Below are 15,525 nucleotides of genomic sequence, written 5' to 3' on the forward strand. Positions count from 1 at the left end.
ACATCCTGTGATGGAATAATCTGCCAAGCGTCGATTTCGTCGCACCATCTCTCTAGCGGCTCTCCTCTCTGATGTGTTCTGTTCCTTGGTTGTCGCTCCGTTATTATTCTTGACCGTGAGCCATTGTTGTCCCTCCTAGCCATGGCTCGTCCGGCCCGAGTCCCACTCACTCCTCTTAACAGTTTGAACGATGCCATTGACCTGCGTGTGACCTCGAAATCCACACGTCTTTCATTGTAAATCCAAGCATGGCAACTGATATTGGCCAAATATCCCAACGCTGAGAACTGGCAACATCTCGGCAGGACCCTCCTGAATGTGGAGCCCAGGATGTCAGAGATGCTGGCTCAGTGCTCGCCCACTGCACTTGCTCCAACATCTTAATCAAGCCCATGTGGTGGACGTTTGGCTTTGTGTGTGTAGATCAGCCGAGCTGGAGAGGCTCGGAGTAACGGCGAGTCTTGCACCACGTGGAGTGCGCTGTCCTCAGCGCGCACCGGCTCCATCCGCAGCAAATCGCCACAAGGTAAGAATAGAAATGAGTGACGTCAAGATGGCCACGCTGAATGGTGGGACATCACGACGGTCATGTTTCAAGGGGGACGTCACAGTGACCATGATGCATGGGGGACTTCATGGTGGCCATGTTGCATGGGTGATGTACCGTTCGAATTTTGCCGTTCTCTGGTCTAACACCGACGAGACAAGGTCATAAAGAAGGCTGTCTCTGGTGCGGGCCAGTCAGTTTCAAAGACAATGCCCATATATTATCGGAGCATGTTTGTTTGCATATTTTTCCACAAGTACGTGTGGTAAATGCAGACTTGATGCCTTGCAAAAGGTATCTATTTGGTGTTTGAACATATTAACACCTGTTTTTGTGCCAGAAAGGGTAAAAGCTATTCTTATTTCATAAAATCCTTCTTGGCATATCTGTGTTATATTTATCTAATTCGTTAACCCCGTTTTCAAACCCAAGCAACCTAAGATGTCCTCAGAGCTGCATATAGCTGGACATCGAACAAAGATGGTCACTGCATGGCACGCTTTCAGATGTGCTTCTGCAGTCATCTGGAATGCTCTTCCGACATTAGGCAGCCACTGGAGCGATGCACTTTTAAATCAATAATTTTTGCGAACTTGTTAGTTTGTTGCCTTTCCCCCTCACTTCTGATTAGCAGGGCTGCCGAAGCACGGTTTAACATACGGACATAACTGGTATTGGCCAAAACATCCAAATCCCCTGCAAATTCCTCAAATTGGGATTACACAGCAGACGTAATGACAGCAGCGTCGCCCCCATTCTCTGTAAAGCATCTGCAGGAACCTCCTGAAAAGGAATCTTGAGACTTTTTGAGGCTGTGCTGCTTAAGTGAAAGATCACCGACAGCTGTTGTTATTCTCTTGCCTGCAGCAATCCTGGCTCTCTTTGGCCCACAAATGACCCACCGGGAGAAGTTGGAGCTTGTCGCCATACAGGAAGTATGGTACTTTGCGCTCCGCAACAGATCCCGGGGACACAACAACGATGGATACGACGACCACGAACATCATTACATTCCGGTGAGACTCGCCACAAAGCCCCCGCCGTGGGGGCGGTCACAGGGCGCAGCAGTCGCGGGGTTCGTGGCTTCTTGTCATTGCAATTTAAGCACCAACCAACCAGAGAAAGCACACGTGCACTCTCCCACACACTTCACAATCAGAAGTGTATTTCCCAAGTTAAGCCCATTGAGCTAAAGAGCTTTTTTTAGGGTGACTCGGCCAGCAGACATCAGAGCATTCCACAATTACAGATTTAAGAAAACCAAACGCTTAATAAAAGCAATTATTTCGTAAAATAATGCTCACATGTTGTGATTTTCAAAATATAGTCAGTCTAAATTTGTGTAATTTTGTGCAGGTCCACCATGAGCACCTCCACTACCGCTATGAGGTGCTGAAGAAGATTGGGGATGGAGCTCAAAGCCAGGTGATCCGGTGCCTTGACCAAAAGATGAACACCCTGGTGGCAGTGAAGATCTTGAGATCACCATTGAGGTAAGAATTCAGAGTGGTGTCGTCACAAGGACGACGTTGTTGTTATGTCCAGTGCTGTGGGCGGCCGTGTGATGAGGTGGTGACAACTCGTGCCTCACGTAGAGGGTCCCCGGTTCGACTCCTGACTCGGGTGTCCTCCTGTGTGGAGTTTGTATGTTCTCCCCCTGTTCTGGATCAGTTCACTCTTACATTACATTAAGTCTTCATTTAACCCGGTAGATGCATTCCTGAAAAGTGCCGCATTAAGGGAAAGCACATTAAGCAAACATAATATCCCCATATATAATGTAACGATAAAGTTTTGCAAGATATAATACACGCACACAGTGATGTAAAGAGATCAATAACGGAGGGCATGCTGTCACGTCACGTGATCATTCCGCATTCCACCTACTGTGTCATACCGCTCAGCCTTGCAATTTTATAGCGGGCACATTCCACGTTATAATGGGCGCCTTCCTGCATTAGAACAGAAGCATTCCGGATTATAATGGGTGCGGTCCGTGTTATAACGGGAGCCTTCCACATTATCATGGGCACGTTCCACGCTATAAAAGGCGTGTTCCACGCTGTAATGGGGTTGTCCCATGTCATAACGGGCGTGTTACATGTTATAACGGGTGCGTTCTGCGTTATAGCAGCTACTTCATGGGACCTCCTTTGCCAGTACCAAAATATACTCCCAAAGAAGGTCCATGATGTAGCCGTTCACCCTGAGCTCTCATTACTCTGATAACGCTTGTCTTTGTGCTGTACACCTTTTGGCGTACTCTGGTCTAACATCGTTTTTGAGACGAGGCTCAAAAGAAAGCTGTCTCTGGTGTGGACCAATCAGTTTCAAAGACAATGCATATATTATCAGAGTATGTTTTTTGTTTGCATTCTGACCACAAGTATTATGGTTAATGCAGACATGATTCCTTGTAAAAGGTTTCAGTTTGGTGTTTTAACATCTTAACACCTGTTTTGTTGCCAGAAAAAAAGGGAAAATCTATTCTGATATTTTGGTACTGGCAAAGGAGGTCCCATGATATCCCACGTTATAATGCCTTGCTCTGTGAGAGCCACATTTAGTCACGACTCAGCTGTGGCTCAGTCTCTAAAACTCAGGCTCAGCTCTCGCTCAGCCGTGGTTTGGCTCAGGCTTGAGCCGCTCAGCTGCTGTTAAAGATACATGAGTGGCTCAGCCGTGGCTTGGCTCAGCTTCTGGGAATCCTGAGTGTGGCTGGGGCCATGCTCGGAGTCGGCTCAATTCACACATTAGGGAATCACTACGTTCAGGCAACACCCCAAACCCCCTTCTATCCCTTGCTTATTTGATCCTCTTCCCGATCCTTTCTGGAACCTTCCATGAGCGCGGTACCGGAACTCACAATGCCATTACACTTGGGGAACGTATATTTATTTATTTAATTCGGAATAGAATTTGTTTCTGGTCATTCCTTTAGCAAGTCTAAGTCATGATTCATTTGTGGATTTTCTCTGCACAGCTCCAAGGATGATAAATTTCAGAGAAAGGAGCTCCAGATGGCTCTGGAACTTCAGGGCGAGGGCAGTGATGAGGAGTACAACGTCATCAAAGTCCTGAACCATTTTGACTTCAGAGGACACCACTGCATTGTCCTGGAGCTGTTGAAGTACGTACCATGTGTTCCCACCGCCCCCCCCCCCCCCCCATAGCGTGGTTAACTACATTAGCTAAACTAAAACTTTTATTTAACAGGTAAAGCCCACTGCCCTATCAGTTATTTTTCACAAGCGGCCTGGCTACAAATGATAGCTAAAAAAAATGGCTGATGTGGAAATGTATAGCAGCCAAATACTCTAAACACATGTTTCTAAATGTGGAGGGACAAACCAGAGAACCCGGAGAAAAATCCACGTGACCAGGGGTAGAACATGCAAACTCAAAATATACATGCGTCACGGTCGGGATCAAAGCCCCGATCTCTTCCACACCAGGGGAGGGTGATAACGTCACACCACCGGGGCTAGATGTTACTTTTGGGATTCCTGTGCCACCCACGCATTGTGATACTGTGGAGCTGTAATGTGTCCCGGGTGCACGAGGCCACTCCTCTTTTCTCAATCAGCCCCGCCCACTTTTATATAGCCACGCCTCCACTCGATCAGCAGGTTGGCTGCAGCGCAGTGGTGACGCTTGTGCCCCTCGGTGAAAATCCCTGAGTTCGATTCTCAACTCGGACGCCTTTCTGCGTGGAGTTTGTATCTCCTAATGGATAATTCCACCACCCGGAAACAGAGCCAATGAAAGCAAGTGGACAGATGTGCTAACTGATTTGGTTTATCAACAAACCGATGACCTAAACCCACACTGAGCTATGAATCATATTAGTCGTGAATGTGCAAATATCATATTAATATTGTCGTTATCAGAATCCACGCAGTATTGCAGGGTATGACACTGACGCTGCTTCGTTGTTGTCATTGTTGTTGCTGCTGCTGCCTCTTTCACAGGGAGAGCCTCTATGATGTGATTACGGAAGCGGGGTTCCGGAAATTGCACATGGGGATGGTGAAAACTTACACCAGGGGCATCCTCAAGTTCCTTTGCCACACCAAGGCCAGGAGCATCATCCATGCAGACATCAAGCCAGTGAGTGGACACAGCAATCAGCGTGACTTTGTTCCGGAGTTGTGTCATTATTGGGGACTCGGTCCATAGAGAAAACTAACCACGTTGGTCACAGGGTCGATGTGTTAGCTCTGTCCGTCTATCTGGAAGGAAGCAGGGTCACCTTACCTCTGGTGATGATCTGGTATGAATTAAACTGTTGTGTAGAGTCGTGTCGCTATTGCGGGACTCACCACAGATAAAACCAGCAATGTAGATGACAGCGTTGCCCCAAACTTTGGGAAACACAAACCGGAGCCGAAAAGAATGATTTTCAAAACGTGCCAAACACGCGTTTGAACTGACAGCTGCCCGTTGTCAGCTTCCATGCTGTGAATGGAAAACTTCCCAAGACAAACGTGCGGTGGAAAGCGTCACGAAATCCGTGCGCCCTCGAGTGTGTTTTTTGGTCCGTAACTCGTTATCGGGCAGCTGTGAGCAACTAGGATAAGTTGTCTATAGAGCCGCACCCTTTTACTTAGATGGTGCTTCAGAGAGCTTTAAATGTGATGAGCCTCGACTAACATCGCTCATCTTGACGCATTTGAAAGGGGCACCCCCAGTGGCAGCTGTCAGAAAACAGCGAATGTTGCACTTGACTCAAGGTTGATGACGGCGCTACGCCTCACCTAGTTCCCCTGTTTAGTTTGCACCGTGGTACGTGATTGATCCACTGCTGGCTGAATGCTATCGGCGTAACCTCCGAGTGTGAATTACTTCTGCCTTTCTTCCTTTAGGAAAATGTTCTACTCAAGGATACCGTGACTGGCACCATCAGGGTCACGGACTTTGGCACCAGCTTTTTTGTGAAAAGGCAACGTGAGTAACCTCACCTGGGTGTGAGTTTCTGCGTGTGGGTGTGAGTTTCTGCGTGTGGGTGTGTCTGTGTTCCAGTGTGTGTGTGTGTGTGCAAGTCTCTTAGTGTCTGTACATGTGACAGTGTGTGATAACGATGCTGTTCATGACACAGTGAGTATACACACACACGTACTTATATATTCGTTGTTGTTGTGCAGCTCTGCATGTGGGTGGGACCCTGCCATACCTCTCTCCGGAGGTATTGCTGGGCTACAGATTAACGTGTGCAGTGGACATGTGGGCACTGGGCTGCACAGTGGCGGAGTTGGCGACCGGCAGGAAATTATTCCATTCGGACAGCCGCGATGACCACCTCCCGTGCTGCATGGAGGTATTTCCAACTGGACGTTCACCCGCTCGTGATTCCCCCCTCCTTTCTTGAAGTTGTAGGCTATGGGGGGGGGGGGAGCCAGGAGAGGGGGGGCGATTGGCTACTTGGTGATCTGGCGAATGGCAGCCATCGTATGTTTTATGCGTGTACACGTGTGTGTCTTGAACGTGTGGGGGGAGGAGTGGTGTAGCGGTTAGCGTGCTCAGCTACAAACCCGGTAATGCGAGTTTGATTCCAATTCACGGCCAACATCAGTGAGGATTATCTGAACCGGTACTGGGCATCCCCTAGTACAAATCAGCCTCAAATGAGTACCTGGTGCCGTGTGCACCTGCTTCAATATGGCCAACTATCCCCTCTCTGTGTGTACCACAGTCCTGGCCCTCAACAGGTGCCGCTACTGTTGCTGCTGCTGTTTCTACTCACTACTAAAAGCACTTGCCCCTACAGTCTGCTGCGGCTACACGGGTGACTTTTGCCTTTATCTCAACCATGTGCAGATCCTTGGGTTGCCTCCAAGATGCATTATGTATGCAGCTCCTGACGGAATGCACTACTTTGGTTAGTTGAAGGGTGGGGCGAGCAACTGGACGGATTCAGTGTTAGGGTGTGGCCTGGAGCTGTTGTAGTATTTTGGGGGGGTGGCCATGCGGCGGGGCCTCTTTGTATTTTCAATTCCTTGGGTGAGTGGGTGTGTAAATGGGCGCGTGGGCAAGTGGGTAGGTGGGCAAAGTGGTGGTTGGTGACTGTGTGTCTCTCCTGCTGTGCATGTCTCCTGCAGATCGTTTGGGCATGATGTTCTCCCCAGTCAAGAGAAGGGTGCCAGGGAGCTTGTCACTTCACGGGGCACTCAAAAGCCACGACCCGGAGTTTGTTGACTTTGTCAGCTCCTGCCTGCGGTAAGAATCATCCCCCACCCCCTCCCCCCTCCCCATGAGGATTTCTCCCACCAAGGTGATCAACGATCGCCCTCCACCGATCACCAGGAAGATGTGGAGCTGAGTTAACCTGCCGATAACCAGTACCACCGGTGTTAAGATCGCCCTCTTTGGAGGTCCGTTAAAGATGCTCCTCGGCAGTGCGAGGCTCAGGGCATTATTAGAGTACCGCGTATTGAAGGATTGCCGCTGCTACCAAGACTACCGCTGATGCCGTGCGATCCTGGACCTCGTGGGAGAAGGGAAGGAACGTCAATCCTCTCACCACGCCTCTCTCAGCATGTGAGCCACGTGTGACCCCGGTGCGTCTCTCAACAGATGGGATCCGGATTGTCGTATGACGCCAGCGCAGGCGCTGGGTCACAGCTGGCTCCGGACCGTGGCCACCAGCACCACCAGCAACGCCACCGCCACCACCATTGCTGCTCCTGGCAGTGTACAGTGTTTTGGAGCTGCTGAGTGACGGTAAGCCATGAGTTGCTTGTCCAATGTTCAAGGCAGTCCATAGGGAGGTGTGGGGCCCGGGGCAAGTCACAATTAAATCGGAAGTATTACCAACAATACAGGGGTTTTTTCGGTTAGATCGCATAGATATACATGTGTTGTTAAACTCACCACTACCCAACACAGCCAATTAGTAAGGTGTATCATGTAAACAAAATGTGCCAATTAGTTACTAGATCAGCACACCAGTGTTGGAAAGTAAACCCACCACATTTACTATTCGAGTACGACATTTTGCCGGGGATTGCAACCAGCCTCATAAGGTGACGGCCAGAATTGTGGAGAAATACTCCTGTTTCGGTCTTAGTGATAAATGTGAATGTGATGTCATCATTTGTGAGCCAATCTGGTGCGAAAGCCTACGTGTTAAAAAGACATTTGATGTCTGACACCGTGACATCGAAGCACAGGGCCGCCAAAAGCACGGTGCCTGGGGCGGTTTCCTCAGTACACCGTACCCGGGGGACGGCTCTGCTCCCGTTAATGTATTTATATTTATTACTACTACCCTTATTTAGCCAGCATGAGCCTCACTCAGTCTCAAGACTCTTTTTCAGTAGAGTCCTGCCAAGTTGTTTGCAGTACAGAACAAATTTGCTTTTGCTACTGCTGCTATGTGATCCCAATTGAGTGATTTGGAGGTTCAATTTCTAACACTGGCGAGGATGTCCATCCAACACTGGTTGCGTGGCGTGTGTCAGGGTTCAGTTACGTGGAGGAAAATGCCAAACCCAAAGGAATGAAAGTTACATTTTAATGTACAATTTTATTGAGGGACTGTGTGTTGTCTTGGAGGGGTCTGGGGCTGTTTTTGTTGATGTTTTGCTGCCTTGCCCAAGTTTACATTTAGTGTTGAAAATCTGGCAGGATTTTATGTACTTTGTGCTTATGTGCTCAATTTTTTGTGACTTGCTTACATTTTTACACGTTGCACTCCTCTTGTTTGTTGTAACTTGCTGACCCTGTGCCTCGACTGCATATCTGTGAAAGAAGAGCTTCATAGCTTATCGGATTCCTCTTCATCCAGTCTAAATAATGTATTCTGATTTTGGAAACCAATGCAGGACAAAACGGGGGGGGGGGGGGTAGAACACACTCCACATTCCACACGGAGAAAGTGGCCCAAGTATGGGAATCAAACCCAGGTCCCTCTTTGACTGAGTTCCAGCCCTGCTGCCTGCAAACGAACACATGTACAGTTCAAACCCCACGTATACATTCGGTTATATACGGATGTATTTTTATAATTGGTTCCTGGGTGAGGACAAATAATGAGGCAGCCATATCTTTACCATGTAGCCCTTCATCCTTTGTGATATCGCAAGACTAATGCCCATTCTGTAACCAGACCCACGATGGGCAAAGGTATGCTGCATTATTGCACCATCGTTATTAGCCTGGTCAATCTATCTCTGCACACAGTCCGTACGCGGACGATGGTGGGGGGGGGGGGGGGGGGCTGTGATCTCTGCTGTAGCAGGAAGTTGGAACGGTGTCGTGCGCATCTCTTTATAGAGCGGAGCCGGCCCTGCCCCCATCCTCCGCGCTTGCCCTGGCCTCTAAATGGAAGCTGACGTTTGTGGTGGAAGAGGAGACCCTGGTGGAGGAGCTGGTGGTGCAGGAGGAGACCCTGGTGGAGGAGCTGGTGGTGCAGGAGGAGACCCTGGTGGAGGAGCTGGTGGTGCAGGAGGAGGAGACCCTTGTGGAGGAGCTGGTGGTGCAGGAGGAGGACACCCTGGTGGAGGAGCTGGTGGTGCAGGAGGAGACCCTGGTGGAGGAGCTGGTGGTGCAGGAGGGGGAGGAGACCCTGGTGGAGGAGCTGGTGGTGCAGGAGGAGACTCTGGTGGAGGAGCTGGTGGTGCAGGAGGAGACCCTGGTGGAGGAGCTGGTGGTGCAGGTGGAGGAGGAGACCCTGGTGGAGGAGCTGGTGGTGCAGGAGGAGGAGACCTTGGTGGAGGAGCTGGTGGTGCAGGACGAAGAGGAGATGGAGGGGGAGACAGAGGAGGTGGAGATGAAGAAGGAGCAGGAGGAGGAGATGGTGGTGCAGGAGATGGTGGTGGAGGAGAAGGAGATGACAAGGAAAGAGGATCAGGCGATGGTGATGCAGGAGGAGAAGAGGAAGCGAGGGGGCCTGGCCCGCATAGGGAGAACCATCCGTTCACTCCTCCGACGCGCGCTGCTGTGTGGTGGCCGGTCCACCACACAGTAGAGGTGGTGGTCATGGATCGTTGTGAACCACGACCACTATCACCACACCCACCACATGCACACTCCACACATACACCCCCCTGTGATACCCACCACCCACCACACACACCCTGCACCCACCAACCCCGTGACACCCACCACACACTACACAAAGGGCTAGGGGTTTAGAGGGTTAGGGGTTTATAAAGTTATGGGTTTAGAGGTTTTGGGGTATTTTGGGGATAAGGGGTTTATATGTTTAGGTATTTCGAGGGTTATAGGGTTTAGGGGTTGAGAGTGTTAGGGGTTTAGGGGATTCTAGAGTTAGGGGTTTAGAGGGTTAGGGTTTTAAGGGTAAAGGGGTTTAAAGGGTTAGGTGTTTAGAGGATTAGGCTATTAGGGGTATAGGGTTTTAAAGAGTTAGGGGTTTAGGGGTTAAGAGGGTTAGGGATTTAGAGGGTTTTGAATTTAACGATTTTGTGTTTAAGGGTTTAGGTTAGGGGTTCAGTGGGTTAGAGGTTTGGGGGTTTATGGGTTAGGATTTTAGAGCGTGATGGGTTTAGACCGTTATGGTTTTAAGGGTAAAGAGGTTTTGAGGGTTGAGTTTTAGAGGGTTACAGTTTAGAAGGTTATGGTTTTAAAGGGTTCTCGGTTTAGATAATTAGGTGTTTAGAGGGTTTATGGGGTTTGATTGTTAAAGGGTTAGTGGTTTAGAGGGTTAGGAGTTTATAAGGTTATGGGCTTAGGGGTTTAGAGGTTTTGGGGTTTTTAGGGGGTAAGCAGTTTAGAGGTTTGGGGGGTTTTAAGGGTTATGATGTTTAGGGTTTGAGCGTATTAGGGGTTTTGAGGGTTAGGGTTTTAGTGGGTTAAGGGTGTAGAGGGTTAGGGGATTAGAGGGTGAGGGGTTTAGAGGGTTGGGGTTTTCAAGGTATTTGGGTTAGGATTTCAAACGGTGAGGAGTTTAGACGGAGAGGGTTTTAAGGGTGAAGGGGTTGAGGTCTTTATTTGGTAGAGTTTAGGTTATGGGTTTAGAGGGTTAAGGGTTTAGAGTTACTGTCGGTGTTTAGAGGTTTAGGGGGTTTATGGGTTTTGATTGCTCGGTGTTTTGGTTTACAAGGTTACGAGTTTGAGAAGGTTATGGGTTTAGAGGTTTCGGTGTTTCGGGGATTAGAGGTTTATAAGGTGAGGGGTTTAAAGGGTTATGGTTTTACAGGTTTATGGGTTTAGACAATTTGGGGTTTAAGGGTTTAGAACAGGGGTGGGCAAATTTTTTGACTCGCGGGCCACAATGGGTTCTAAAATTTGACAGAGGGGCCGGGCCAGGAACAGATGGATGGAGTGTTTGTGTGAACTAATATAAATGGCATGTAAAAATAATAACATGAAAGGATTTGGCCTTTAACAGGTAGCAAAGCATTTATTTGCAAGGCAATTTAACAAATTGTACGAACATGAACATACAAAAACATGTCGTAACTCCCGGTCAAAGTCCGCCATCTAATGGGGAAATGGGGGCATTACAGGAGAAAGGTAAAATTTAATTTAGTAATAATAATATTTGTACAAGTTCGGCGGGCCGGATTAAAACGCCCAACGGGCCGTATACGGCCCGGGGGGCGTGCTTTTCCCATGTCTGGTTTAGAAGGTTAAGGGTTTAGACAGCTAAGAGTTTTTGGGGTTTATGGGTTAGGGTTCTAAAGGGTGAGGTGTTTAGACGGTTGGAGTCTTCAGGGTAAAGTCCTTTAGAGAATTTGGTGTTTAGAGGGTTAGGGATTTAGAGTGTTAGGGGTTTAGTGGTTTGAGAGTTGAGGGTTTAACACCTAGACTTTCACAACTAATATTGGGTTAGTCTCCAACACTAAATGGCACTTTTTGTTGATGTGACAAATTTTCCTAATTGGCTGTGTCAGGTGGTGGCTGGTTTAACGACACATTTATAGTTACACAATCTAACCCCAAATTTTTTTTTATGGGTTTAGAGGGTTAGGGGTTTAGTGGGTTATGTGTTTAGAGGGTTAGCATTTTAGGGGTATAGGTGTTTTAAGGGTTAGGCATCTAGAGGGTTAGTTCTTTAGAGGGTTGGGGTTTAAATGTGTTGGGATTAGATTAGGGATTTAGGGTTTTAGAACGTTAGGGTTTTGAGGGTTAGGGTTTTAGAAGTTGAGGATTTAGAAGGTTGTGAGTTCAGAGGGTTAGGGGTCTAGAGGGTTAGTTCATTACAGGGTTTTGGTTTAGATTGGTTGGTATTTAGAATATTAGGGATGTAGGGTTTTAGAAGCCTAGAGTTTCAAGGTTTAGAGGGTTAGGGATTCAGAGGGTTGAGGGTTTGATTTTTAATGGCTTCGAAGGTTAGGGTTAAAAGACTAAGGGGTTTGGAGAGTGAGGGGTTTTTGGTGGGTTAGGGTTTTAAGGGTAAAGGGTTTGAGAGGGTTAGCGGTTTAGATGGTTATGGGTTTAAATGGTTAGGGATTTAGATAGTTACGGGGTTTAGAGGTTTTAGAGGGTTTTATTTGTTCGAGGTTTAGTGGTTAAGGTCTCTGTGCGAGTCCAACAGGTTTATTTTAGTCTATGGTAAGATAAAAACAGTTCAGTTTAATTTGTATATATTTAAACAATTTGTTTACCTTCCCTGTCGTGTTTTTGTATTGTATTTTTGTTATGTTCTGACCCGCCCGATTGGACGTCTGTGAAAACAGATCGTTATAGCTCATCAGATTCATCCAGTATAAATAAATATTCAGATTAAAATTCTATTGACCTCTGTGCGAATCTATGGATTTCTGTGTGAGTTTTTCGGTCTCTTGAGTGTATGGATCTCTGTGTGAGGCTATTGGTCTCTGTGCATGTCAAAAGGACTCTGTGTGAGTCTATGGGGTTGCTGTGTGAGTCTGAGTGTCTGTAGGAATGCATGGGTCTCTGTTGGAGTCTATGGGTTTCTGGGTATGGTTGTTTGTGCGAGTTTTACATGCACAAATGGAACTTAAAAAGGTCATTGAGGGTTGCAGAATCCAAATTGAATATTAAGTTCCCCGCAGTGCAAGCCAGCTCCCTAGTCGTGTCATCAAACAGCCCCTGTAATTCTTTATAATAAAAGACTTACTCCAAGAAATCCACACTGAGTCACAGTAGGGTCCTGAATTGGGGTTTTATTTTATAATCTTTGGTTTTATTCGGTTAAGTCACGTAGGTAAAAAATAAATTAAAATTAAATAAAAGAATAAATTAAAACACGACGTTTCGAAGGCAACACAAGCTTCCATCTTCAGGTGGAAACAGTCACAGCAAAAAATCGCTGCACCAAGTGGCGAGGCTCTGGAAACCTCTGGCTTAAATACAGGTTATGGGAGGGGGGGGAAGGAGCCATGTAGGGGGACCTTGGTGGGGTGAGGGGCTGACTTAATCCGTCTTTTGTTGTGTAGAGGGTGTGGGGGGAGGGTCACTGTGTATGTGCAATAGAAACGGAAAAATAGAAAAAAATTAAAGATCCGCAAGAATGTGCTGTAAGGTGCGGAGTAGAAAACCGTGGAAATAGAAAAGCTTAAATGCAGGTTAAGGGGGGGCGGGTGGGAGGAGCCATGTAGGGGGACCTTGGTGGGGTGCGGGGCTGAGTTAATCCGTCTTTTGTTGTGTAGAGGGTGCGGGGGATGGGTCACTGTGTATGTGCAATAGAAACGGAAAAAAAATAGAAAAATTAAAGATCGGCAAGAATGTGCTGTCAGGGGGAAGTAGAAAAAAGGGAAATAGAAAGTTCGGAAGGAATATGCTTGGTATACCACTACTTGAAATTGCTGTTAGAAATTAGTTGACGGTTGGTATGATTTAAAACGTCCTTCCAGTGGTTGCTTAATTTGAAACTATCCTCTCGGTTGAAGGTATGCCTGTATTTGTATATCTGAATGGCTTGGTGAACACATCTCTGGTGATAACCTATAGGTTTACAGAGAACCTTGGTATCGGAGAAGACAATCTCATGATCACCCATAGCGTTGTGACAATGATCAGCCACAGCAGAAGAATTCGTTCTGCCGTGTTTCAAATCTCATTTGTGCTCGCGAATTCGGTCAGAGACATGTCGCTTTGTCTCCCCGATATAGCAATCACCACAGGTACAACTCAATTTGTAAACCCCGGGGTACTGTAAGTCAGGAATGACATCCAGGATCAATTTAAAGATCATACTCGGCATTCTGAAGGTCCTCCGTGGTCTGACAATGATCACGTTGCCATGTTTACGCTTCTTACAAATATTTTTGCCCTGTTGAATCGATCACCAAACCCAAGTGACGGTAATGTTACGGTAAAAAAAAATCTCAGTGGGTGACCTCTGGGCAGAGCATGACCTTGCAAACAGACGACCAATCGAGTGAAATAAACATGGGAAACGCACCTCGATGAACAAGCTGACTTCCCTGTGTGTTTGGACAAACTCATTCATCACAGGCAAAACGAACATGTCCCGAATGCCCACGTCCTTCAGGAACTGCATCTGGAGGTGTTGGCACACCAATTGCATCACCTAGCAAAAGAGGAAAACAGCAGGAACGACGTGAATACATCATCGCCATGCAGCAGTCTACGCCCGTCAATTTCTCACAGCGGTAGTAAGGTCCTTAGGTGTCTGGGAGCACAAGGCAGGTGCAGGTGGGTGAGTCATAATTTCCATCCGACGCCAAAACTTATTTCAGGCTGTGCAAGAGATAATGACATGGGTTAATTGTCACACAAGCCAATTAGAAAGCTGCCATGCTGTTAATGGTTAGTAAACTGAACTCACAGACCATAGGTCGCTAAATGGGTACACCACAGTTAGCTGATCGGCAAGTCACGTGTGATGCAGCAAAGTGTGGCTTTCAGCCGGCTCTTCCAACACATCTGGTCAACGTGGAAAAGTAGAATATGGGACCTTCCTGGTGTGGACTAATCAGTTTCAAAGACAATGCATATATTATCAGAGCATGTTTGCATGTTCACCACAAGTACGTGTGGTTAATGCAGACAGGATTCCTTGAATGAGGATTCTGTTTGGTGTTTTAACATCTTGACACCTGTTGTATTGCCAGAAAGGGTAAAACCTATTGTTATATGGAAAAGTAGACCAAATACTCGTAAAGAGTTCGCTCTCATGAAAGTCTTTTCACCAGCGGTGGTGTGACCAAGCAATTGCAGAGCTGCACTTTTATATAAGTCAGGTCAGAGCCAGATACACATTGGAGGATAAACATCCCACGGTGGCTGGGCAATTGTTGTGCAATAATGTCAGGTCAAACTTACTTAGGATATTTACAGGTGCATTTTATTCATGCCGTATATATTAATGCACACATTGTGTAGTAGTGGTATTATTATTAAACTCACCTTTAATGACGATGACCATAAACATGATTAAGAGTAACTAGTAATGAATGTGCGACTGTACGATGTGGACGTAGCGGAGGGGCCCCCCACGGTGAGCGGTGACGCAACGCGCGCAGTGGCCCGCGTCACGTGGTTGGCACCTCACGTGCACAGAGCGAGGCAGGCAGAGCCAGAGGGGCGGGGGGGCGGCGTTGCCTAGGCGACGTTGGCGTCCTCGCGGTCTACTCCACGGTCAAGCTGCGTGTCACTTGGTGACCCCCCCACCGCCTTTTACTGGACACCTGTGAGTGAGAGCTTGATAGCGCTTCGGATTTCTCCAGGGTCAAAACAGATTTTGATTCCCAGTACAGTGTGCACAGCACCTGTACGACGGGTCCTCGTTTAACGCAGTAGATGCGTTCCTGAAAAGTGCCGCGCTAAGCGAAAACTATTTCCCCCGTAATGAATGTCCAAGCGCAGTCAGAATTGGGTTACAAACAACTTGAGGGGACGCCGCCGCGTTACCGTCTCGTCTCGCTCAACCGCGCAGCTCAAGAAAGTAGTTCGGCGTCGACTGCTCACAAGTCGCCTTATGGCGGTGCGCGTTCCCTAAATGAAGGCAACCGCGTTATAGCGTGAACACGCGGGACAGACCCAGTTGTCGTGTGCGGGTCAACTCCCTGAGATAAACTTGCTGC

Source organism: Petromyzon marinus, unplaced genomic scaffold (genome assembly GCF_048934315.1).
Source record: "Petromyzon marinus isolate PM22_M1 ecotype Great Lakes invasive population unplaced genomic scaffold, UKy_Petmar_22M1.pri1.0 PM_Scaffold_14, whole genome shotgun sequence".
Classification (NCBI taxonomy): Eukaryota; Metazoa; Chordata; class Hyperoartia; order Petromyzontiformes; family Petromyzontidae; genus Petromyzon; species Petromyzon marinus.